Below are 27,923 nucleotides of genomic sequence, written 5' to 3' on the forward strand. Positions count from 1 at the left end.
CTTTTGAGTTTGCTTTTGTGTCAAATAGAATTAAAGCTAATGGGTGCCTAAGACGTTAGGCGTACCCAAATACAATGTCCAATACAAATATCTAGATCGTGTGCCCATGCGTATACAAAAATAATAAATAAATATCAAACGATTTGATAAATAAGTGCGATAAAATATAGGCGCCATGCCTAATTCATGTGCCCATCAAAATATTGACGATAACTTTGAATACACACTATCCTCGAATGCTTCCCATTGCCACCGCTGCTATCTCTACACATCAACTGAAGCATTCACAATCATTAGTAAAATAATACAATTAAACTGACAAAAATGAATACCTAGCAGTCTTTAGCTACATAAATAAATTGGTTAGAAATCAATCCTAACCTTAATTTATCACGAGTGCACACTCTAAACTCATAAATGTTTATTAATTTAAATATGTATTTTGTGGAATCACCCGTTACGGAATCACCCATGTTGCATAAAATTAACAAAACGCCTAAAAAGGATAGGCGTCCCCATCAACTTCTCGCACAAAGAATCCACTTTGTGTATGAGCCCCGGTAATAAAATCTTACGGAATCCATCGTAAAACCTCATGGAATCCACCGTGGCATGGAATCCACCTTGGAATATGCCTCCTGGCATCAAGAACTGGTCGTAGATATTCTAGATATTTGGTTAAGTTTAAAAATCATCCTGTTGAGGAGGCCCAATCGATGCATGCCTGTGATCTACGTGCTTATCCCTCACTGCTCGCTCCACATTGAGCTAATAGCAATTGAGGACAATTGCTATCCAACCCGAGGGTATGATGCCAGGAGGCATATTCCACGGTGGATTCCGTGAGACCACGGTGGATTCTGTGAGTTTTTATTCCACAGTGGATTCCATGAGGTTTTGCGGTGGATTCCGTAAAACTATATTTATTTGTTGGTGCTCGTACACAAGGTGGATTCCTTGTGCAAGAAGTTGACATGAATGCTTGTCCTTTTCGGGTGTCATGTTAATTTAATGTGCATATGGATGACTCCACAGTGGGTGATTTCACAAAATACATATTTAACTAATGGACATTTATGATTTTAGAGTGCACTCGTATTAAATTAAGGATAGAACAAAGTTCCAACCTATTTATTTATTTTGTGGCTGAAGATTGCTAGATATTCACTTTTGTCGGTTTAATTTTATTATTTTCTAACAATTGTGAATGCTTCAGTTGATGTGTAGAGTAGGCGGTGGTGGCGTTGGGAAGCATTGGGGGTGATAGCATGCATTCAAATTACCTAGAAGAAATTATCATTTTTTGATGGGTGCGCGTCTTGTTATTAAAGGTGTGGTGCTAATATTTATTTAGACGCGCTTATTTATTGAAGCACTTGATAAATATTTATGATTTTGTATGTGCATGGACGCACAATTTAAATATTTCATTATTTAACATTGTATTTGGGCATAGCTTGACTCTTGGGGCGCCCAACCACTTTATTCTTTATTTGGACAAAAGCAAACACAAAAGCTAAAGCATGCTTATTTGTAAAATTGGGCTATTTTTGAGCTTTGAGATGAACAGATTTATAAATATATGCCTTGTAGAGCACTCACACAAGGCATGGGGAGATTGTACCCAATTGGTCTTTTTGCCTCATGTTGTGCAAGTCTATTCTCTTGATTTTTGAGCTTAAAGTAGAGTTCTTTGCTCTTGGGGACCTTCGCTTGCTACGTACGCATCTAGTATCTGATTTGCACACCAAAGATAAGAGCAATTATCAAAACTATGCTTTAGTTGCTCAAGGCTAGATTGTTTAATTGGTGTCCAGATAATGACAACTTGCTTTTGAGTAGGTTTGTAAGAGATGTTGCAATTTGGGCATTATTTCTAATGAATATCCTATACCATCTTGTTAGACCTAGAAAACTTCTCACTTTCTTGATAGTGGTTGGGGGTGGTCAATCTTGAATATCTTTGACCTTGGCAAGATCTACTGATATACCTTTAATAGACACTATGAATCCCAAGTACTCAATCTTCCTTTTGAAGAAGTCACACTTCTTCTTCTTGGCATACAATTTGTGTGTTCTCATTGTCTCTCCAGGACAATGTGAAGATGTGGTTCATGTTCTTCTTCTCAGAATAAGTTAGGACTTCATCAAAGAATACAAGAACAAAATCATCAAGATGAGGCCTAAAAATGTCATGTATTAACCTGTTGTTGAAGGTAGCTGGGGCATTTGTCAACCCAAATGGCATCATGATGAATTCGAAATGACCGTATCTTGTATTGAAGGTGGTTTTAGGAATATCTTCATCCTTGATTCTGATCTGATAATATCCTGACCGAAGATCGATCTTAGAAAAGATCTTTGCTCCTTGTAGATGATCAAGAAGCTCGTCTATCCTCGGGATCGGGTACTTATTCTTCACTGTTACCTGGTTTAGCCCTTGGTAGTCGATACAAAGATGAAGAGTTCCATCTTTCTTCTTTTGAAATAATACTGGGGCTCCCCATGGTGAACTACTTGGGTGAATATGCCCTTGTTCTAGTAGTTTTTTGAGTTGCTTCAGTAATAGACATTTTATAAGGTCTTTTTGCCACTGGAGTGGCTTGTGGAACAAGTTTGATCTCATGATCGACTTCTCCTTCCGGAGGTAACTCAGTTAGTTCTTCAGAAAATACACCGACAAATTCTTTTAATCAAGATGATTCTTCTTCTATCTTACCATCTTGATTTACATTGTTAAGCTTGATCAAGTAAACTGGTAATTCTTTTTTCATGCCTTTCACAACTCAAGAAGCTTAAAATTTGCTAATTGAACTTTAGGTTTCTCTATTTCACCTTGTGTAGTTGCTATTCCATCGTTCAAGTCCTGAAATGTGACTTGATCTTTTTCACAATGGATATGAGCATCATTGGGAATTGGCCAATCCATTCCTAGTAAACATGCATAAGCTCCTAAGTTCATTACTCTGAATCTCATACTTGAAAGGTTTTCTCCTGGGTTAAACTCTACCTTAGCAGTTTGTTGTGTAGAAAGTACTTCCTTTCCATTTGCTAACTCCACAAGTAGTTTTGATGCATTTACTGTATCTATTCCTAACTTCTTAGCACACTTGGGAGAAATAATGAGTGTGTACTTCCACATTCAATCAAAAATTTAAATGATTTACCCTGGTGGCTAGCTGGTGTTTGTATTATATCGAATATTGATGATTTGGACTCTTCTTGTGGAATGCAACATGAACAGTCGCTTTTTCAATATCTTCTTCCATAGGAGGGTCTTCCTCCTTATTAATCTCTTTAAGGGTAATATTTGATGTTCTTCCTCTTGCCATAGCTACTTGACCATTGCCTTAGGCAGCTCTGCCTTGATCTCAAAATTGGCCTTGGTGATGGTTTTCACCAAGATTTGGACAATCTCTTCTGAAATGTCCTAGCTCATTACAATGAAAGCACCTAAGACCATCCTTGTTTTCCTAGGTAGGAACAAAATTTCCAATTGCATTGGATTTTTCCTTTTTCTTTTGACCTTGATGAAATTGGCCTTGGGTTCTTTTTGCTTGACCTTTGAATCCTCCTTTGTTCTGGTTATTGTAGCTCCAAAACTTATTATTTTTAGGTTTTGATTGTACTTCTTGCACAATAGGAGCAGCTCGAATCAAACAAATTGGAGGTCTATTGGGCACATTGATTCCAAATGAGTGTTCAGATGAGAATTTAGCCCATTGTAAAACTTGGACACTTGTTGAGCAGTATCCATGGAGGGTGTATATTTAAGAAGTGAAACAAACTTGGAGTAATACGCCTCCAGGGTTAGTCCCATTTGCTTCAAATTAAAGAACTCATTCATCTTTTGGGTGTGATAAGCTGGAGGTAAATATCTTTCTCTTACAACTTCTTTTAGCAAATCCCAAATAATGGTATTTTCAGGGACACCTTGATCTCGACACCATTTCTTCCACTAGAGTCGAGCTTTGCCAATTAATTTTAGCTTAACTATCATGGCTTGGTTGACTGGGACAATTCCAACAATAATAAAATAATCTTCCATGGATTCAATCCAAATTTTTGCATCGACCTCCATATTCTCGCCTGTCACATCAAATTCTGGAGGTTTGACTTGCTTCAAAAGATTCTTTTTCTCTTGGGCGTCATTGGAAATTATTGTGGGTGAGAAATTTTGGGAAATTTTCAACAATTCCCAAGCTAAACATTACGAAATTTATATAGCGTTAATATTAGAGTTTGATACTCAAATTATCTCTCGCTTAATTTATTAAAACAATTTCAAATAAAACTCTTTTCTGATTGCTAAAGTTAAACTATAATTTCAAAGGTTCCAAGGGAAAATAAGGCTCCATTATTTCTCTGATTGATAAAGTATCAATCAATCTTTATTACAATGGATGCAAAGGTAATCAAATGGAAAAAAAAAAACATTATTCAGATAGCTCATAGGTTCATCTTATTTTTTTTCAAAGAAGGATTCCCTACTACAATCTAAGCATGACAATCTGATACATCCTTTATGAAGTAACTTGGATTTTGAGAGTAGATATCTAGGAATCTATATTTTTGAGGGAGTTCAAGATATCCATCCTTTTTGTAGCTGCGATGGCTAGAGGGACCTATGACTTTTATTCTGTCAACTTGAAAAGATCTTTGTAACTTCCTCATAGATATATGAGTTTAGTTTGATCTTCTTGCCCCTAGTATATAGGGTTGAGTTTACACTGTCTTCACAAAATAGATAGATCTTGACAACTTTAAGATCTTCCATCCATTTTACCCTTTTCAAATTATTTTGAAAATAAGCTAGACGGCTTGCATCGATATAGCAGTATCCTCCGCTAATCATCCACCATCTTTGACGATATAGAGGCAAGGGGTTGTACAACTGATCTAGTATCCACATCATCTGATTCCTCCTAGATGAATGCATAGTTTACATAAACATTACTTGGAAGATCAAGAATCGTTTCCAAGATTTGTTACTCTACCATAATTTAAAAACATGCATTAACAAAGAGAAGAAAACATGTCCTAGGCTATATTTACCATCTAAGATTTTTTTTTCTTCAGCTTACATCGTATTCTATTCTAATGAGCTCTCTGATACCAACTATGAGGTGTCCACCAATCTCAATCCAAGACGCACCTTTTAGTAGTCCATCAGTAGGTTTTCCAAAATGGCACCGCCTGGTGCTCCCTTGGAGTATCACAGGGTTTTTCACTTAGGCCCTTCTGAGTCTATATCACAACGGAAGAGTTCCGGCCAAACCCACCAGGATCGACCTAAATTTTCAAGTTCCTAAAATCAGAGAGGTCTCCTAACAGCCAGTTAGCGTTGGTAATTTTGAGTTTCCACTTCCTAAAAGATTAATTGAACTGAATCAGACTTGGTTCAAAGAGAATGGGAGATGAAGGGGAGTATGGTATGTCAACCCTCCTACCCGTAAGGCAAAATCCCATTCCGGCCCCCTAAAACAATGCAAGTTGGTTCTAGATAATGACTAGTTGGTCAAAATTTATCATCTTTCTATTTCTATCACTGATTTAGAAAAGTTCCCAGCTAATTGAGATTATCCTACTGTTGGACGAACCCGTCGGGGATCATGCTCACTTACTTTCCTTTGATGACAGTATCATCTTTAGTTTTTTAATTACCTACATCATAGTTATTGAATCATATACAACTAGCTTCCTTAATTAGTTCGTTAAATCACAAGTTCCTTCATGTAATTTATTTCACGGATACGCATATAATTCAAACAACCATTGAATAAAAAATAATTTTCTTTATCATATTGGAATTTTATTATAATTTCCATCTTTTCAATCCTGTAGAAGATATATAGAATTCCACGAGGGTATTTTGTCCACCAAGATTCTCCTTATAACTAGTATTAGGGTTCCGAGATCCCATCATTGGGTCTTGAAGGGGCTTGTTTGATTCTAGGAGTAATACGAAACTTATGGACAGAGCTCCCCCTGGCATCCACATTTCCTACTACGCGAGACTATCCCTTAGGATAGACCCTTTCACTATGAAGCCGGTCTAAGTCTCTCGAAGTGATAATCATGATCCCTTGGAGTAGGGTCTCGCAGAGCTACCTTGGGGGTAACCTAGCATGATCTTTTCTTTTATCTTCTTTGTCAATGTTTTTAATCAGAGATCTAGATTCTAGCAAACACAAACAATCCTTTCAAACAATCACAATCACACCATCATGCAGTTCACAGCTTCACATAGCCAAGGTAGATCCTTAAACCAAGGTAACCTTACATTCTAATGAGGATTCTTCTTCCCATAAAGAAGTGTTGAGTACAAATCTTTCAACATTGTTAAGCAAGACATGAATTTCCTGTTTAGGGCTAACTTACCCAACATAAGAGAATTTCCTTTAGTTGGTACTTAGAACAATCCTTTCAAACAATCATAATCACACCATCATGCAGTTCACAGCTTGACATAGCCAAGGCAGATCCTTAAACCAAGGTAACCTTATATTCTAATGAGGATTCTTCTTCCCGTAAAGAAGTGTTGAGTACAAATCTTTCAACGTTGTTAAGCAAGACATGAATTTCTTGTTTAGCGCTAATTTACCCAGCATAAGAGAATTTCCTTTAGTTGGTACTTAGAAACATATTGCGACAATAATTTAACCAGATGATTTACAAGATTCTTTAAATATACCTTCACCTTTTAAGCGTTAATCAACTCCTAACCATTATCGTGTTTGGCAATAAATATATCGAGTTATTTTACTAATCTTGAGTGCACATAATGCCCTTTACTCATTTTGTGCAATAACCTCCTACAACTATTTCCATCATGATTCTACGAATTATAATCTTGATTAATCTATCTACAAATCATAGGTATCAATTAACCATTTGTGTGTGTATTAATATGCTCTCTAGATGAAACTGATATCTCATGTTAGTGTCAATATGGAAGCTAATATTTTATGTACTTAATTTTTATATGGATGATGTCCATGCAATCTAGCAAGTAGTTACTGTACCAACTAATGCAAAAGCCAACATTTTATGAAATTTTTTGGTAAAAACCTTATTATTTTATGTGGTGATATGAAAATAATAGCCTATTTCTAAGTTGCGAGTAACCTGGTTTGGCATGACGATATTGGGAATTTCATCTTTGCATGCGCTTGCGCTCGCCACTCCCAATGTTCCGTTGGTGGTAGCGGCAATTCTGGAAACCTTGGGTACTCCCATATCTCTAGCAATACCCATTCTTTGACACATTGAGGTGGATTTCATGATCTTTCTACCTCATTTCTTTGGAGCCATCGTTCACGAGCTGGTTCAAGAGATAGAGAAGGTGGAATGAATTCGGGATAGGAGAGCATAAGAGCAGCTTGCCGAGTTGAAGATCGAGACAGGAGGAGGTTGGTTTAATTCGTTTCCTCTCTAATCCCCTCTCTAATTCCCTTTCTCGCAGCCTCTCGAGATCTTCTTCCCTCTCTCTTTCTCCTTCTAATTCCCCCCTCTCTAGCTCCCCCCCTTGCAGCCTTTCAAGGGGGGGGGGGGGCTATCCTTCTACCTCCCTCTCTTTTTCTCCCCCTTGCTCTATACTCCTGAGAAGGTCCTCTCCCCTCTTGCTTGAATCTCTCTACAACTGCTCTCCATGCCTCTTATTTATAGATAAATTAGAGAACAAGGGTTGTGGCTAAGAAGAAGAGCCCTTTATGGAGCGGATCTTGGCATAATTAGCAATTTGAAGCTTCTGAGATGCAATCTGGTGCTCAAATCACAACTCTGATGGTTTCATTGGCTTCGAAAGGGGGACACCTAGCCAGAAATCTTCGAGATTACTCATTCTTTTCTCCATTTCAGAGTACTATTTGCTACCTGTAAATTGCGATCGCACCGACGCGTGCGATTTTGCCAATCCTTCTTTTTGCATTAAATCTCCAAAACTGGCTAAAAAAGTAACTTGCTTTTTTCACATGACACCATGTTCTAGAAGTTTCCATAGCTTTTTAGGATATTTATAATAAATGATATCCAAAACATAAAAAATATACTAGTTTTGTCAAAAAATCTAGTATTTTTGGACCATCCATACTATAGACACTGACACTAATGACTAATATGGCTAATAACTCTTGTTTACATGGTAACTTTTGTGATGGGTGACTACAGTCCTTGTCAATTCGAAGAAAACGTCGCGTTACAATTCTCAGGATTTTTTTTTTTGCTCGAATTATTCTCTATTTAAGGATTTTAGAGTTCTTCAAGTCCATTTTGCGAGAATTCATGATGATTTTAAATCAAAGTCGGGATATCATAGGAATCTAATTCACTTGTGTGACAGTCATTCTCTCTAGCCAATGTTATCATGAGTCTTCTCTTTCTCTTTCATCCGCCATAGCCATGCTCTAGATCCATGCATTTTAACATGGTATCAAAGCCATGGTGAGCATGGCTTAGCTTTGGAATCTCTTCCCTCAGCTTCTCTTCATATCTATGTAGCTCAGTCCAAGTGGTTGACTTCATCTCTAACTTCATCTACACTCCCTACCTTCATGGCAGCCATAGCCAGCATGCACACCTACCCAACTTGGAGCTTTTATATCTCTCAAATCAGGGCATATCTCACTAGACTTCCTTTTGTGGACCTCTTGCCCTACTTAGGGGAACAACTTTTTATTACTTCAAACATCAACATTGCCCTATTGTGAGCCTAGCATTGCACAAATTTGTCATCGCTACATGTTTTGTGCATGTGCATGTGCCCATTCGTATGCCCTATTCTCCCTGCATGCAACACGATTCCTGCCGAGATCATAGGGATTTGGAAGCTCTATACCTAAGCTCTCTTCCATTCAAAGGGTTGGCCATCTCTATGAGCCTAAGCTCTCTTCCATTCAAAGGGTTGGCCATCTCTATGAGCTGCAATATGTAAAAAATTAGTACCATGTCCTAAAACCCTAAACAGAAAGCCATAGCCATTTGGGTTGAAGCTCATAAAACACTACATTTTCTCACTCTTGCCACTTGAACCAAGTTCTTGCCACTCTGATAAGTTGATTTAGCAAGTTTCCAGTGAGAGGAAGATCTATGAATATTTGAAGGATTCAAGCTCATCAATTCAAGTTCAACTAGTATCTCTTAGTACTATTTATCACTACCATTGCTTGTGTCTCTTGATACAACCAAAGTCAACTCATTATTGAGAATTTTTAGTGCTAATTTGCTATTGTTCTAGTCACTCTAGCATGGGCAAAGACTCTCTAACGTGTCACTTCAAAGGAGTCGGGTTTCATACTTGGCAAACATGCATAAAGCTTATTCTAATGAAGAAGGGCCTATGGGCCATTACTAGTGGACAAGAAAAGAAGCCAAGAGATGCAACTCTTGTAGTTGCCTAGAAGAAAAGTTATAACAAGGCTCAAGCCATCTTCAAGCTTGAGTTGGATGACAATTATATCCGCCATGTGGATACCTGTGACACATCCCATGACACTTGGAAGAGATTGGATACTCTGTTTGGTGCATAGTCAAACCCTTCAAAGTATGATTTATTAATTGATTTTTTCAGATTGGACATGAAACCTAACACATCTAAATTACATGGAAAGTCACTTAACCTAGGTTGCAAGGATTAACATTAAAATGGATAAAGATGTATGCATTGGTGTCTTGTTAAAAAGTATGATAATGTCTCCACTACTTTAATCAACATGCCAAATCCTGAGCTTGTTGACATTCAGGCCTCTTTGTTAGAAGAAGAAAAGAAGATAAAAAATAAAGAAAAGCCAAGTACCTCTAAGGATGAACAAGTATTTTATGCCAGTAACAAGTACAAATGCAAAAAGGACCAACTAGCTTGTGACTTTTGCAAAAAGACCGGGCATACTAAAAAGTTCTGTCATGCTAGAAAGAGGCATCAAAAGGCCTATCTTGCAATTGTGATGGAAGGCGGTGTGCCCACACTTTGTAGGTGGTTGCTCACTTCTGCCTCTACACACTTTGTGCCTTTCTAGTTGTGATTGAGGAGAGGTGTTGAAAATTAGGCAATCACACCTAGTGTAGCCTCTTTGTATGGAGTTGTTGGGCCAAGGGAGATGCAAGAAATCTAGGAGAAGGGATTAAATCCTCTAAGCATAGTGGTGAAAAGTGCTAGCTACCCAAAAGACTATAAAGTATTATACTTGCCTATCGTTTGAGTGCAATGTCACTGTACTTTTTGTTGTCGTTTTAGTCAATGTCATTGTCTATGCACACAAGATTGTGTTTATGAGTCCAAGCTTCGATCTTGGAACCTAATTCACTTGTGTGACAGTCATTCTCTCTAGCCAATGTTATCACGAGTCTTCTCTTTCTCTTTCATCTACCATATCCATGCTCTAAATCCATGCATTTTAATATTAGATACCTAGCAATCCCTCTCAAACATGTCAACAACTCAGGCTTGGTTGCCCCTTGACCCTCTACCACAATCGCGGTTCATAGCACACTATTAGGAGAAATATAGACTTTAAAAGGGACTTGTAAGAAATTGATTAGAAATCCGTAATCTTGGATTAGTCCCTCTTCAATGTTCATTATTGCATGTCTTTTTGTGCCGTGGCCCCCTTCCTAGGCTCCACCCACTTTTTGTGATGGACCCTACCTAGAAAGGAGGGGAGTGTCTCCCTTTCTTCTCACCCTAATATTTAGCCCTTTTCATCTTCCAATTTGGAATCACTACTCTTCCAAAAGTGCCACATTAGCAATTCGAATTTGTGTTTATCTCAAAGATATTTTTAAATAAAATTTCACAAAAATTAAGTTTCTTCTTTTTAAAATGTACCCAATCATATTGTAAGTTGAAATACTCATTTTCTATATAGTTTTTTGCACTAAAAGCCCTCTACATCAGCTCATTCTCTAAGAAGGGACCACCACTCTTCCAAAAGTGTCACATCAGTAACTCAGATATATTTTGTCCCAAAGAATGAAATTTTAATTTTTTTTACAAAAAATAGATTTATTTTTCTGAGAAGTGCATCTACGTAAGCCTCAAATAACCAAATATGAACTTGTATCACATGCACTTTTATAGCAAAAGAGACGAAAAGGGCAAGCCATAACAAAATTTAACATCATTCACTAAATCTTGTAGTTAATAATACATGTGAATCAGTAGTTATTGCATGGAAAAAAATCAATAAAATAGCTAGAAACATAAAGACGGATCCAAATAGAGTATATAAGAAAAACTAATATACCACCTAGATCTTTCTTGATCTAAAACCCCATACTCCTATAATAATGGGAGAGTAAAAAATAGGCCCCTTGTTTTAATTTAGGAAATAGGCAAGAAAAAGCACACCCAATCATATTACAAGTTGAAATACTCATTTTCTATACACTTTTTCACATTGAAGGCTCTCAAAATCAACTCATAATTTTTTAATACCCACACATGTGATACCTGGCACCCTGAAAAGGTAGTTACATGTCTACTTTATGCTCCGCTACTCCTCTAATTGCCACATCAGTAGGGCATACTAATTTGACCCCAAAAAGTGAATTTTTCTTGCCTTCTAAAAACATGGTCTCTTCTATCTCTAATGGTGCCTAACTCTTTTGCCCTATGGCCATTCCAAATTAATATTATTCCATGAAAACTTAATCTACTCCATTTCCTCTGCTACTCTAATGGAACCACTTAGGAACATAAGCAATCGTAAGAGAAAGGTGGATTTACATGTTCATGTAGATATAAAGAGTATGCTATTGCAAAGTCTCATTATAGCAAGCGTGAGCTTGATGCAACAATTGCTTTCCAATATTGTTTAGAGAAAAAGAAAAATATTGATCTTGGGTGGATGATTCCTTGTATCCTAATGATCCTAGCACTAGGATAAATCCACCTTTCAAGTCCACTTCTTCATTGCTTACATTTGTCGGGGGTGGTGAAAATGGTCTACTAGGTTAATGCAAACACTTAGATGAAAATATTCATATGTATCAATATTATCAATCAATGTTATATAGCACTCATCAATCTTTGTTACAATCCCAAGGTTCTTTAAATGTGTTGCAAAAAACTCTACAATATCAACAAATCAAAGTGCAAAAGCTTGAAGAAGAATTGAGAATCAAAGTTCGTAATTGTCTATTGAAGAACAATCTGAATCTACTTTATTCCTTGAAATTTTCTATTTTTTGTTACAAACTTTTTCAATGATGGTGGAGGCCCAGGTGAGAATAAGCAAATGGAGCTTCTAAAGGCATTCTTGGAATGCAAGCATCTTATTGGAATTTTGAGAGACCCTTGACACTCAGCCCTCTGGCTTGCTGCTTTGAATAAGGTTCTTATAGATGTTCTTGATAGTTTATTTGTAGAAGAAATTCAAATAGCATGTGATACAGCCGGGGTTAGTTGACAAGGCTATGAAGCCATATATGGTATGATAGCAAACAAATACATTGGCTCGTAGCAAAATAAAGCACATGATTTTGCCTCATTCGTTTCAACTGAGAGCTATATGACGAGCACGAAATATATCTATTGCTAATTCAATAAGAAAATACTTTTTATCATCACTGGAAAAATTGACATGGAGGAGGAAGCTAAAGCTGGAAAGATTTCTTATGACTATGATAACTTTAACAATATTTTTATTAATGTGGTTAAGTTGCAATGTGCCATGGCTCATTTCTACAAGGTGCAATGCGCAAAAGGTATTGACTTGTCCTAATCTAACATTATGGATTCAATATAGTACACTTGTTTCTCCTAAGTTTGTACCAACTATGATTGCTAGGTTTTGTTTCAACCTTAGAGTTTGTTATCAAGCTTGAAGAATGCCAAATTCTTAAGGGACGCAAGTTGAAGAGAGTGGGCCTTACATTGATGAATTACGCCATGACCTATGCAATAGATAGCACGCTTGTCCAACCATTTAGTACGTAGTCAAAAAAGGAAATTCGATGGCTAGCAGCAACCAAAGTGCCCAAGGAGACCCATAATGTTCTCTCTTGGATCTTTCAATACACTTCATATCTGAATATAATTTCCAAGCAAACAAGTGGGGAGAAGCTCTATGTGGAAGGAGTCATAAAATTCAATGTTAATTGGCACTGGGGTGGTGGAGATATCAAGACTCTAATGTGTATGCTCAATTGTGATACTAGGGCATCATTATCATTGCCTTGTTCATTTTATATGAAAACAAATAATTATCCTAAGGCCATAGATAATGTTTTCTTGGAAGGGAGGATCACTCGCCTGCAATATAAAGGTACCTCCAAATAGATTATGTGTTAACCAAAATTGCAAAGGGAAGGCGAATGGAGGGAGGTCACACATTGCAGTGCAGTAATGTGCACTTGTATCCTACATGGTGCAGCACTAGCATTGTCACTATCACATACACTAGCACATGCATGTGCACTTGTGCATCATTCTATGTACTTGTGACTACAATCTCACCTGCTCCAGCTCCATTGTTCTTAAACCTTGCATCTAGCCTCAACTAGCATACTTATGTGTGCTTGCATGCACTTGAGTACACTAAGGTGTACCTAAAGTAATACTAATACTGACACACACTAACATGGACATGCGTATGTGCACTTGTACTTACACCTCTATACACCTTAAACCTAGTACACATAAGCCTCCACTAAGCCAATCATTGTGCACTTGTTTGCACTTTGTATGCTTGAGTGCACTTGTATGTCCTTAAATGCACTTAAATGCACTTGATGGCACTTAAATGCACTTGCACTTAGGCATACTTGCACATGCACATGCACATGTGTGCCTTAGTGTGAACTTATATGCATTTATGTGTGCTTGAGTGTACTTGCACCTGTACTTGCACTTGCACTCACATGCACTTAGTACTTACATATAGTCCACCATAGAGCACTATGCTTAGAACTATATATCACATCACACACAAACCAGACCAAAATTACACGTAGTCATACTCATGCACAATGTATATGCACTGTGGAAGCCGATGCACCTGATCATGTTGTGTTGCCATTTTGAGAAAGGTAAGGAGGAATTGATTTTGCTTTTATGGAAAGAATAAAATGCTTAAGTACAAAAAGAGAGTTTTCCTTCGAGCAGTCTATTCATTCCAAAAAAATTATGACACTTTTCCTCAATCACAAGTTGATTTTCATCCATTCTTTTGCCACTTTGAGAGGTCAAGGGCATTCAGCTTGTGCTCTAGGTATTTTACTTTTGCATGAGCCAAGCATAGAAGTTTGAATTGTATTCTAGATTATCATAGCGGTCCATGTCAAAAGGACAAATGCCTACTTGAGTGATGTAGGTGAGAACATCCATGAGGAAGTCACCAGAGTCTACTCGACTGGCAATGTGTAACTCCTCATCAATTAGAATTCAATTTAAATATGGGTGGTTCAGGAGTTGCTCTTCTAGGGGTTACTTATGAATGGTGGTCAACACCCTGTAGGAGGTTGGAGCTACATAAGTGGGGTCATACTCCGAGGTTTTGATGGCATGGCGTTGCACAGAGTTAGTCATGATTTGGTAGCTAGAGTGATTTGTAGCCCTCTAGCTCCCATTAAAGTCAGAGAGCATACCATTTCCTCAAGAAAGAGGGGTCGTTGTTAGCAATCCATTTCAACTCCTCCATCTTGTGGTTAGTGGCAAGGACTGTGCTCTTGTCATAAGACGTAACGAGGAATTATTTTCATGCATGTTCTCGGGATATCTCAGTGGCCATTACTTCCTTGGCTGCCTGGGGAGCCTTAACAAATAAGAATTTAGTGTGGCGTCCAACCTTCGAAGGTAGGCAACCAAGTTATCCCCCATATTCTTTGCTAAATCTACAGTCAAAGTGAGAATTGATCTTCACTCATAAGAGGGTCTAAGGCCTGAGTGGTTGGGGTTTGAATTGGGGTTTGATTGAACTAGATAATTTGCCAGCTGATTGTTGCGGCTTTGGTTGCTCTTGAGGATGTGGTTGGGCCTCTTGTGCGATGCGCTTGGTTGGAGTTGCGAGTGTCACACTACTAGAGGCTTGTGAGGTCTTAGGGGCACTAGTAGGACTAGGTTGAGAGTAGCAGGTTGTGATTTTGGTCAATGGATCTATTTAGGCTCTACTAGCCTATGCATTTAGCAACTTGAGTTGTTTGTGGCACTCCTGCTTTTTCTATAACATGGCTTAGTGTGGTCAAGTTTGAAGGTGGTGTTTGAGTAGCGTTGGCCATCTTGGCTTTAGGTACCCAAATCCAAGGATTACCCTCGTAGTAGCCTTGTGCTTGTAATAAGGTCTTGGGGGGACTCATCGTGGCTTGACCGTTTGTCGATACCTATAGGTTCTTTTGTGCCTCCTAGATTTTGAATACAAGTTCCTAGCCTTGTGAGGTCATGATTGTGTGCTTTTAGGTGGTGGCCCTTGATGTTTAGACATCCATTTGAACTGTGGTGCATGGGACTTAGCTTTGATTTTAGCGTTTTACTAGCTTTGAGGTTTGGTGGGTTGTGATGAGTTACAACTTCCCTCCTTAGGCTTGCTGGTGGGTTGCTCTACTGGTGGCTTTGCAGCTTTGATGGAGCCACGATGCCCTTGCTAAAAGCCGTGACTTTACGTATGTTGCTGATGGCTAGATGAATGCACTGTGAGTGATTGTTAGTAGTTGACATTACAAAGTGTTTTCTTTTTAAACGTACGTCCTAACACAACAATTCTATACTTGCCAACAACACATAAAAGATCATTGGTATACTTTTAGACTCGATAGAGATTGCAACCTTGCACTTTCCCAAAAGTGCATACAATCGACCTCCAAATGGGTTGAGTTGGCGTTAGTGTGATGCAATTGTGGTCTGCTAATTTGAATCCAATGATCATGAGTAAAGATATTAAAGTTAGCTCCATCGATCGATGCATCAAATGTATGTGTTTGCTGGGTAGTGACATTCTTGCGTAGGTAAGCCGGAGCTACGGCTTCCTCATCTTCATCTTCAATTTTCATGATAGTGGCCACTCGTACATTGACAGGGGACTCTAGCATTGGAGGCTCATGTAGTGGGTGTGTGGGAGGATAGTACTTCTTCTTTATGCGACTGCCATTGAAAAAGCCTATGTCCTCACCCTCTAGGGTTTCGAGTTCTACATTACTAGTTCGACTGATGGTGTGAACTCTGAAGGGTCCTAGCCCTCTAAAATTCATCTTTTGTTTATGACCTTTGACTGAGTACAATAGTACTAAGTCTCCCTATTTGAAATCTCACTGCTTAACATGCTTGTCAAACCATCTCTTTCCTCGTGCATTTTCACAAATCAGTGCATGGGTGGCTAGAAGTCGAGTCTCTGATAAGCATTCTAGCTCGATTAGGTGCTCTGTCCATGCCTCCCTTCCATCCCATCTCTCATGAAGAACTACTCTCAAGCTTAGAACAAAGAACTCATTGGGTAGAATTGCTTCAGTTCCATAGGTCAACCTAAAGGAAATCTGTGTCCTACAACTGTTTTATAGGTTGTCTGATAGGCCCATAAGGCTACCATTAGTTTGTTATCCCAGTCACTGTGCGAGGCAAAGAATACTTTGGTTAGGACATTCACTAAGATTTTATTAGTAGACTCAGCCTGGCCATTTTCCTACTGAGGGTAGTAAGGTGAGGATTTTCGATGGATGATCAGGAAGGTGTTTCTTTCATTCTTCCTTTAACCTTTGGCGCCTTAGGTGGATTGGTAAGTCTCCTTTGGTGCGGTTGAGGTATTTTCGAATCATTGTCTGAGCTTACTTTCAACTCAAATTAGAAATCTCCACCTTCGCTAAAAGAGGGGATCTCTCCTAGCAGTTTTAGCTCAGAAAGTGAATCTGTCTTGAATAATGATGCGGCACTTGGTTGGACCAGGCCTGCTTGCTCATGAATTGCTCCTATATGCTCCAACGACATGTGAATGCAATCCATGCGAATGACTCCTCTCTCAATTCTAATAGTTTTCTCCTTTTGAGGTTTGGAGTCTGCCTATATTTGCTCAATTACATGTCCCTCAGTGTCATATTCTATCGTATCGATCTCTCCTTCACCCTCATCACACTAAAGGAGTAGCAGCCCTCGTATTCATTGTTAGAACTATCCTCATCCGATTGCTTGTCATCGCTTAAGTCTTGATATGGTATTTCCTTTTCATTAGTGTTGACTAAGGCCCAATTGTACATTAAGTTCAGGTCGGTTACATTAGTCCATTGCCACTTGGGTTCATCCAATATATCCTTGAGTGGCTTGAGATTGGTTGTTGGGTTGCTAGCTAGCTTATTTGTTAGATGCTCCAAGATCTCAAGTAGTTCTCGCTTGTTGTTCGATATGTGGAATATGACAAGGTTGGGTTGTCTATGCGAGCTCCTAGCCATCATGCAGGCTGGTATTGAGGGCATGTCACTAGGCTTACCAATTGCCTTAGTGGCTTGCTCGTACTTCTCATTATCCAAGAATGGTAGATCGATCATGGCTAGCACATGCATCCAATCTCACTCATCCTCAAGACAAGGGATATACTTGGTGAGGGGCATGTGTGATTTTCTAACTTGCACATCACCCTTCAGCATGGTTGAGATGGTATCTAAGTCAATTGCGTAGTCTTCCAAGTATTCATCTCTATCCTTACCACTTTCATTCGATTGCCTAGGAAGATCATACCATTGCCCTAGTCTTCTATGACTCGTGCGTTGTGCTTTCCAGGGTTGGGCTAGCAAGATGTCATAGTCTACTTCTTCCATGACTATGAAGTCTACGGAGAACTAGACTCTCGTGATCTTCAATGGCCAATCCTTTAATACTCTGAATGGGTTTACTTTCATTATGTTAGCCAGTGTGATATTAAATCTAGCATTCTCGACTGGGGGGTTACCCCAAACCTAGAGCACTGTGTGGCTAAGCACACTGAATCCTGTCCCCATGTCTATGATTCCCTTTCTCATGGTAGGACCAATAAGATTGCATGCATTTTGGTGCCTTCCCACAAAGCATTAATGAGCAAGGACTTGGGCATTGAGTGCAGTGTCAAACTCGATATCTGTGTTACAACATCATGCTCATGAAAGTAAGTAGTAGCTTGCTCTATTGATCCTTCCACCCATTTGCTTCAGTTCTTGCTATAGCGTCGGATGCTGCCTAAGCAGGTCTCCTAAGTTTAGAGTCACTAGAGTGGTTACTAACATTGTGAGGAGATTGCTAACTGCTTGCTTCTCTCTCTTGATTCTGTGTTTCTTGGCCAATGGCCTTGGTTGATTTGTTGGCTCGTAGCATTTAAACTCCATCTAAGTGGCACTGCTTGTGGTGCAGTTGCATCTCTCAATTTTGGTCGTGGAGGTGAAACTGGTGTGCTTATGCTTGAGACATCATCAATCTCATCCTCCAATGTGAGAGATCATCAATCTCATCCTCCAAGATGGACTCAGCATCCTTTAGGCGTTCTTGGGCTTCCTTCACCCACTCGACTTTTTCAATGGCTTCTAGTTGCCGCTTCAGGTTAGGGTACTTAACTACCTTAGCACTCCCTGTCTTAGCAGTCTTTGGAGTAGATGTCTCTACCTCTGTGTCTCATGACCTTCTTTCTAGCAAGCAGTGTTGTGGCACTCTCAGTTTTTTGAGGTGTGACCTTTGCGTTGGTTTTCTTTTTTCTTTGCCTATGACTTTTCTTTCCGATTGAGGCTACATCTAAGTTGCTAGGCCATGGCAGCAATATGTCGGCTTTCTTCATTTGCACTTGCGCCATGCCATGTATTGGGATGGGCCTCTCCATCGAGTGTCTTGATGTCGAACAACCCCAATGGGATTGATGGAACAATTGCAAAACTAGAGGATGGTTTTCCTCTAGGACAATTGGTAAAGAGATGAGTGATTCCATACTTAGCACATCTGAGATCTCGATTTGCTTGCTCCCCCTTGGGGCAGCGTGAAGAGATGTGTCTTGGGTGACTGCAAGTAAGCATCTCTTCATGTTGTGCCAAGAGGTAGTCTCACTAGCATAAATGAAGATGGAGCTATTGAGACTACAAGAGATGATGAGGAGACCTACGAGCCCATACATCCAATGCGTGTATTTTGGCAGAAACCTCTTGCTAGCTGAGTGTCAAGACCCTAGGTCCTCGACCATGCACCAATTGCGGTAGGTTGGCCATGATGCCATGTATTGTAGACTACTGAGATGACTCCCATAGTCACAACCCTACAACTAGCCTTACCTAGGAAATAGGCCATTAAATTTCTTCGAGAGGGGAGCCCCATTGTCTCTCTCCATACCTAATGACACTAAACCAGCCACTCTTAGGATGGAGATAAATCCCACAGGTATACCCAGGACACTTGGAGCTTACGTCACCCATCCACTGAGTGACACACTACATGGAGAAGCCGAACAACAATGAGCCTTATGTGAACCCTTACGTCTCGTATGACAAAGAGGGCAATCCAATCCTCATGGATTATTGACTAGTATCAGTGATGACTTTAGGAAAAGGGAGAGGTATAGGCTTAGGGGGGTAGTCTCGCTTGCTCACACACACTTAGTTCAAAGCTCGGGGGTACACATGTAAGAAATCATTTGTATAATGTGCATTTAGAGGGTATTAAGAAATACTCTTTCTTTACATGTTATAATGCCATTAAATGACTACTTTTACTTTACTCAACTTACTATTTTTAAAAAATGTAATTAAAAATCCATTTTGTAAATATAATCTTGTAAGTTTTATTAAATAAAATACTCTTACTCATGTGCTATTTTACATGTTCTATAAGGTACACCCTCAAGGTGCAAAGGTCTATTACCCTCCCTCAAGCACTCCAAGCTCATGAAGATAGCTCATCAATTGACGATTGTATTAGAGAGGTCTCCATAGGTATACTACATAGTAGGACTTCCTTTTAGACTCTTTTGCTTGCAGCTCATAGCTCCTTATTTGAACACTGCTTAGATACCATGAAAAGATGGGGAAGAGAGAGGGAACTTAAGCTCTTGCAAGACACATAACACATAAAGAATGCACACAAGATGGGAAGCAAAAAATTCTAGTCTTTCTTCTTCTTCTCCTTCTCCACTATAACAGTCTACTAAGAAGAAGAGAGAGTATAACATACATGATATACAAGCAGTTTATATTATGAAAAAGCTCAGTAGAAAGATGACTAGATAGATATCTTGTAACTCGAGTAGGTGGGACTAACTGATGTCTAGTTGTAAAGGATAGATGGAATGAAATGCCAATGCTGGTACTGCCATGTCAATGATAAGAATGTGGAAATGTTCATCCAAGAATGTGAGTGTGTAGCTCATGTTGAGCTTGACATATCAACATAGAACATATATCAACTTAGCTTGAATTTTCATTGTAGGGTCTAGGATGTCCTCTAGGCCAATGCCATCCTTGGTAAACACTTTATATTTGTCCATCCCAAGCATTGCACATAAATCTCCCTTTTGCATCTTGTCCTTGCTATTTGGCAGGTCTAGGGCTTTATGGACCATGTGTGGATTGAGATGGATCTCCATCTATTTTTCCCCATTTTCCTCACTCATTGCATGGGGGTCCACCTTATACAACATGTAAGATGCCATAGGAATTCAAAAAACAAAGGGTATTCTATTTAGTAAAATTTACAAGATTATATTTACAAAATGGATTTTTAATTTAAAATTTGAAAAAAAAAGTTTAGTAAAGTAAAATGGGTCATTTTAAGGCCTTATAGCATATAAAAAAGGGCATTTCTTAATATCCTTTGAATGCACATTATATATATGATTTCTTATAGGTCAACTCCTCGTGGCTCATTATGATTGACTCACTATGCTTGTCATGGTCGGAGGTCATGAATAATTTTTGTTTAATTCTTGTAACCTACTTCTCCTTCAAAATTTTTCCATAATCATTTAACCCACATTAGTCCACTAGCTCCTTGCATTTATATTTTTTATTGCCATTTGTTTTAGGTTATGGATCTACATGTACTACAAGTGGTGATACACTTTGACCTCTATGCTCAGCTTGTAATCCACATTTTTTTTCTTATTAAATGGCATAAGTGACTTGGTTGCCTTCTCACATGTATAGCTTCTTCTCGCCTTACCATATCCAAAATCTAACAATACCTTGTGGTGAGATTTTAAGAAGAATTTGTTAAGACAAATATATGAGCAAAGAAATATATTTACAAATCATCATGAAAACTTACCCTAATATACTTGAAAGTTTATACCTAAAAGGAAAATTGAATGCAAAGGAAAATCAAAATCCTCCAAGGTCCATCCCCCTTGTAAAGGATTGCAATACTTCCCAAGGTTGCTCAAGGGGGTTTGGAAGGGGTGGGGTAGTGTGTGCATTTTGGTTAAGACCTTATTATGCATGTACACTTATTTAATGGCCAATTGCCAAGTTGTGGATTGTATTCCATAGTAGCCTAATGGTCCACATCTTGTGGCCAATTGTTGATATGGGTAATACACGTCAAGACATTAGTGATGAGGAGATTATTTGAACCTATTTATTAAAAATGTGAAGATGTTTCTTTCTAAATATTCAATCCATATATAAATGTATCATTACATGATCTTCTAATGGGAAGTTATAGGTTAAGGCAAGTACCCAAAACAAAATGGGGGTGATATAAGTAGGGTCATATTTTACCATCTTAATGGCATGACATTGCTTGACATTGGTCATGATTTGATATTCTAATCATTCCCAGTGTGCTCCTAATATAAACCATCACTAAAACATGAGATCTCAGTTGCAATGAGCTCACCAAGAGGAGGCCTTAGTAAAGATGAATTACATTCCTCCCATGAGAATGGTAGGGACTTTACATCATTGGTGGTGTTCTCATTGTGAGGAGCCCTATGCCAAGTTGTTCATAGCTATGTGCGAACCAAGTGAAGGTATTGTCCAACCATCGAATACATGTGCTATATTTTCATATGTATATGTAGCCATGTAGGTAGCTAGTTTCAAGAGGGATTTTCTCTTGTAAGAAGGTTGTAGACCTTAAAGTGAACTTAACTTTATTTCGTTGGTTTGGTTGAGAGGTGTGGCTCTTTGATCCTCATTCATTGTTGGTATTAGGATGAGGTTGTCATTAGAGTTAGATAGATTTTTTGTAATTACTAGTTGGTGTTAGGCTTGAGTATTAGTGTGAAATATAATGCTAGCAACCATCGAATTTTCCTCATAATTAGGGGCAGCCCAATGTTCTACTACTTGTTGTGGCTTGTTCATCAATGTTTAGAGTTTAGACTCTTCTTGGGATTGGTTAGTGAGATGACTAAGGTTCTTTCCTTTTGTAGACCTCTTGAGGTAAAATATTCGGTAGTGGTGATTGTGTATCTTGTTTTCCTAGCCATGGAAATTGGATCTTAGTGATCTTGGGTGGTTGGGATATTGAGGGAGCATTATGTGAGAGTTTTGGCAATGGTATCCATTTGTTGCCAACATATTAACCTTGGGCCTTAAGAAGAGCCTTATGAATCCATCTACTTAGATTGGGGTTGTGATGTTGGCATCACCACTGTGCTTGATTGGGGGTTGATTTTCACTTGCAGCTAATTGGTTTGCTATGGTCTGCCTAAACTTTAAGTAGATATTTGAGGAGAGTATCATTATTTGCATTGGGATGTAAATTGAGAGAGGTTGAAGTCTCAACAATCAACATGATTGGACATTTCCCTAATAGTGCATAAGGAGTTCCTCCTTATGGATTCACCTTTGCAGTTGTCGACGTTAATAAAGGTTGCCCAATACTTATCTAGTCATTAAAAGTCATAATGTTACAATCATTACCTTCCTCAATCAAGACATTGATTGTGTGGGATTTCTTTGTTGTCAACATTGATTGTGTGGGACAAAACATGTGTTGACAATAATCATGGTTAGTCCAAGCCTTCCCACCTCTCTTGCATAGCCACTCATCATCACAAGCTTATGATAAAGAATTTGACTAGCATAATTGGGTCAGTACCATAGGTCAATTAAAAGTGGGTTTGGCTAGTCACAGTCTTGTAGGGTGTGTGATATGGTCACAATGTTACCATGAGTCTATTGCCCTAGTTGCTTCAAGATGTGGAGACTATTTTGGTTAACACATTTATCATGATTTTGTTGGGCTTGCAAAGATGTGATATCTACTTGTGATGAAGATGATGATACACTTGATTTTTGATACCATCTTGGAATGGCGACAAAAGTAGGAATGAAGACATGAACTTACAAAATGAAGAATTTCCATAGATAGCAAAAGTAATGAATGAGATAAAATATGCTAGGCCTAAGCAAGTACAATATGCACAATTGAGGGCATTGATAAGTCTAGAGAGGGATAGATCCACGACATGACATTTGAGCCAAAAGGAAATAAAGAGAGAGCACCATAGTCCTATATCTTGAAAACCTGAATTATTGCATTCTAAAATGTCTAGGCTAAACAAAAGTGTCTGGTTATAACACAATTGACCATTGACCAAATCAACCACAAATAGACAATCAGTGTCAAAGCTCCCCAGTTACTCAATGATAGGGCTCTCAACCAAGAGGTGAGATACAAAATGTACTCTAACTCTAACCCAAGGATAATTATGCCAAGGAGTAAAGGTTTCCCCTCTCTATACTTTACAACACCCAAATAGTGTATCCACATGATTATATCATGGGTGTCAAAACTCTTCCACTCTCAACTATGGTTTTCTTTTGGTGGTTAGACACCCATGTTCTCCTTGTTTGACCATGACATGTTTCCTTCACACATATTCCATTGTACATATTTCTCAAAACATGCCTATGTACAAGGTAATTGAGCTTTGACTAAGTGTATTTCATATCGATAGCAATAGTCATCCACTCAATGAGCACTTATCCACCACAAGAATATTTTGTATCTAGTGAGCTTAGATTCCAATCTAGCTTTGAAGGTACAATGTATCTCTAGAGGATGGTATTATATCTACAAGACAAAAGAGAAAAATCTTTGATTAAAAATCCAATGAACCATATAGATCTAAACTCATAACATGCCACAAAAGTTTAACTCAATCAAAATAATGTCTCGTGGAGAAAAATATCAATACATCCATCTAAAAGTAAGAACACACATGAACCACAAGCCTTGATACGCTAAAATCTAGAGTTGAAGTTATTGCTACAAATAGATCGCATTTGAAAAGCCAAAGATCATGGATACTCCATGCAAACCTCCAAAATGTGAGACACTTTACTCCTAAGAGAAAAATTAGAGTATCAATCACAAATGTTCCAATAGCTCCAATAGCTCAATTTAGTCACCAATAGAACTAAATTCTACCTATATGAATACAATTCATTGCAACCTGAGAGCCTAAAAAGTGGTTTCTTGAAATCTAGCAAACATACACTAGCCCCTCAAGGTATAACATGCTTGACCTATGAACATCATTTGTATGCCCAACACAAAAAACCCATGAAAAATGCCCAACGTGAAGATAACATTAAAAAAATGAAAGATCTTATATCGGCTAACAAAATTTTCACAAAAGCACAAAGTATTCATATTCAAACTAATCTTTAGATACCTAGATCTCACGAAACTGTTGGCGGTAAAGGCGCCTCTCCCTAGCCGCCCATGTATTACTACACTGATAGTACCCACCACTCCACATTGCCGGTGGCGAGCGGCCGTCATCATCACTTTATTGTTTATTCTTTCAGTGACAATTTGAATAAAGGAAGGCCCAATCACACATTGTGACTGTTGGAGTTCCCATTTGGTCTCTCTCTCTCTCTCTCTCTCTTGCTCTTGCTCTCCCACCATAGCTCTTCCAAGCAAGCTTTGATCCTTCTCACCTTTCAACTAGTATCAAATCAAGGATTCATGATTACTCGAGCTTGGTTCGCGGTGTTTTCATCGTCCTATTGAATCCCTTCACTCATTGGGTCTCCTTCCTGGCAGCCATAGCCAACTCTCTCGAGCTCCCGTCACTCCCGAACTTCCTGAGCACCTACCCAGCCCTTTGGGCACCCTCAGGGCATTCCAACAAAGATATTCATTCATCTTCTTCATGGTTTCATGTTGATTATAGGTCTATAGGTCTGAGAAGAAGAAGGGGGCAGCACCATTGTATCTTGATGGCTCCATATCTTGACATAGACCTCTTATGGCTACCTCAGGCTTATTGTGTGCCTTCTTTGGAGCCCACTTGAGCTTCCTACCACTCTAACCAGCACAAAAATTTGCGCAAGAATCCCATGAAGATTTGCACCATTTTTCCAGGTGCATTTACAACATGTGATTAGTTGTTTGATCTCCTCCAACTCATTCCAATCATTGGCAACCTCATTTGGGCACTATACACTTGGTTTATGCTTGGCATTTGATCCCGATCCTTGGCATTGAGCATTGATGTGATTTAATTCAGGTTTGGGACTATTATACATAGTTTACAAATAGCCCACAATAGTGCTGCATTATCATTTTATGTTTGTACCACTTTGGCCTTGACATTGGTTGCTCGGTTGGGATCTCGAATGCTGCCCAACTGCTAGGGAAATGTATGCCTATGATATGAGATGCTTTTGGGACTGAATTTACTCAGTCATTGATTGTTTTACACGTCCTATGGGAAACCCAAAACAAGGTAGTCCCCCTGTTATTACACTTTATGCTCATGCTACATAGTCCTTTAATGCTTGATTATGCCTGGTTCGTGCCTATACATATGGGAAAGTATGCCTATGGTTTTGAGCTTGGATTGAGCCACTATTTGCTCAATTCTAGATGCTTATTTTTTGCTGGAATATTTAGGGTTGAAGCTCATTTGCTTATATTTGGATATGCTGGATTCGGGCTATGTCTTGGATGTATACATTGATGTAGTGACTCTTGAGGATTGACATAGACCTTGGATTTGCTCTCGAATCATTGGTTGAGCTTGAGCTTTCTTCACATAGAATTTGAATCTTCATCTTTGATGTACTTATGGCATGTACTTTGCTTATGTTGACCGGTCTTGACATGCTTGGCCTATACCACTACTACATGCCTGTTACATTGTTTGGAGTTGGATGCTATTGAGCCTTGGTTTGGCTTGACATTTGATTGCCCAAAGCTTACTTTGGCTATTTCTCAGCTTGCCAAAGTTACCGTTTGGATGTACTTGATGTCTATGGATGTTATGTACGAATGCTACATGGATTATATTCTCATGAGGTCTTACTGATGCTTGATCTTGGATCTTCTAGCACTGGTGCTATCATATGCCCTTGTTGAGCTTCTTTGCCTGATATTTACGGCTTTTTTGCCAGTGGGAGCGTCTTGATATGCTTTGAGCAGGCGGTTTATGCTACTTGAGCATTTGGATACTTGAGACTGGGATCTTCACTTGGATGTTGCATGGTTGATATGTCATGGTCCCCACAGATGTACATGGGCTGATTTGGGCTTTGCACTCCCTAAACATACACCTCTTTGTGTCAGGTCTTGCCAGTGTTGTGTACACTTTGCCTTATTACACAAGGGGTGTGCCGACTTACTGACAGATTCATTTGACATGCTTGGGTGTTTGCTCGATGTCCGTATGATTGCCACATGTTGATTTATGCCCGCTTGATGCTAGTTATGCTTTGATAGTCAGTAGTTGACTTGGTACATTCATTTTGCCTACAGTTTGATCTCATTGCACTTGATTGTAATTTATTATAGCAAGCAAATATGCATGGATTGACATGAAAATTTCATGTTGAATCATCTTGATTTTATGTACTTTTGATGGTACTTGGTGGGGAGCATCATTAGCTATCAGTTTGTGGTCATTTTGCCTTGGTTTTGGTGGTATTTCGGCTATTTACAATAGAAACATCAAGCACTTTTGAACTGTCATGTTGGACTGTAGTATGGCATCTTCTTCCACTGGCAGTGCTATCTTCAACATAATTAAGCTTGATGGTGCGAATTATGCCTATTGGAAGAGCCAATTTTGGCAATTATTGGTGCAAAAATCTTAGATCAAGCCACTAAGGATGCATGGTGAGGAACCTAAAACTATGACTGATGAAGAATGGGATGAGCTTGATGAGTTATGCAAGTCCTGTTGAAGAGAGGGATAGAGACAAAGTGGAGAGGAAGATGAGTCTCAGATCATTGTTGTTCTCCTTCCATTATTCTTCCATCATACTCAATGAAAGAGACTTACACACATAGGTATGAATAACCAAGACTAATTGTGGTTAAGTCACTGACTACACCGACTTATTGAATGCCACACACATGTACAACTATATCCACTAGCTACACACATAAAGGTAGACGGACTGAAGAGTAATGGGAGCTTGATATTCTAACACCCCCTCAAGCTCAAACCATCTGATAAACTCCAAGTAGCTCTCTGAAGTATATGAACTTTTCTTTACCAAGAGACTTAGTAAATATATTTGTTACTCAGTCTTCACATGAATCAAGTCAATTTGCCTTGTAAAAACCATTTCTCTGATAAAATGATAGTGAACCTCAATATGTTTGGACCTAGCATGGTAGACATGATTGCTAGCCAACATAACATTGTTGAGGTTATCACAATGCAGTCTCACTCTACTTTCCAGCTGTATTCCCAAGTCTTTCAGCAGTTTCATCAACCAAACTACTTCGCAAGCCGCTAAGGCAGCTCCTTTGTACTCAGCTTTGTACTCAGCTTTGTACTCAGCTTCTGTACTAGACAATGCAACAATAGGCTATTTCTTACTCTACCAACTGATCATACTACTACCCAATCCAAATGCATAAGCACTGGTTGACCTCTTGTCATAGGCACAACCAGCCCAATCAGCATCAGTAAACCTTGTGAAGTCAAGAGATTTTTCATATGCATAAAACAACCCATAACCTATAGTACCCTTTACTTATCTCATGATCCTCATGATAGCATCTAAATGTGGTTTGCAAGGCTTTTGCATGA

Source organism: Lygodium microphyllum, chromosome 13 (assembly GCF_053477565.2).
Source record: "Lygodium microphyllum isolate KBCC chromosome 13, Lygodium_microphyllum_v1.1.10, whole genome shotgun sequence".
Lineage (NCBI taxonomy): Eukaryota > Viridiplantae > Streptophyta > Polypodiopsida > Schizaeales > Lygodiaceae > Lygodium > Lygodium microphyllum.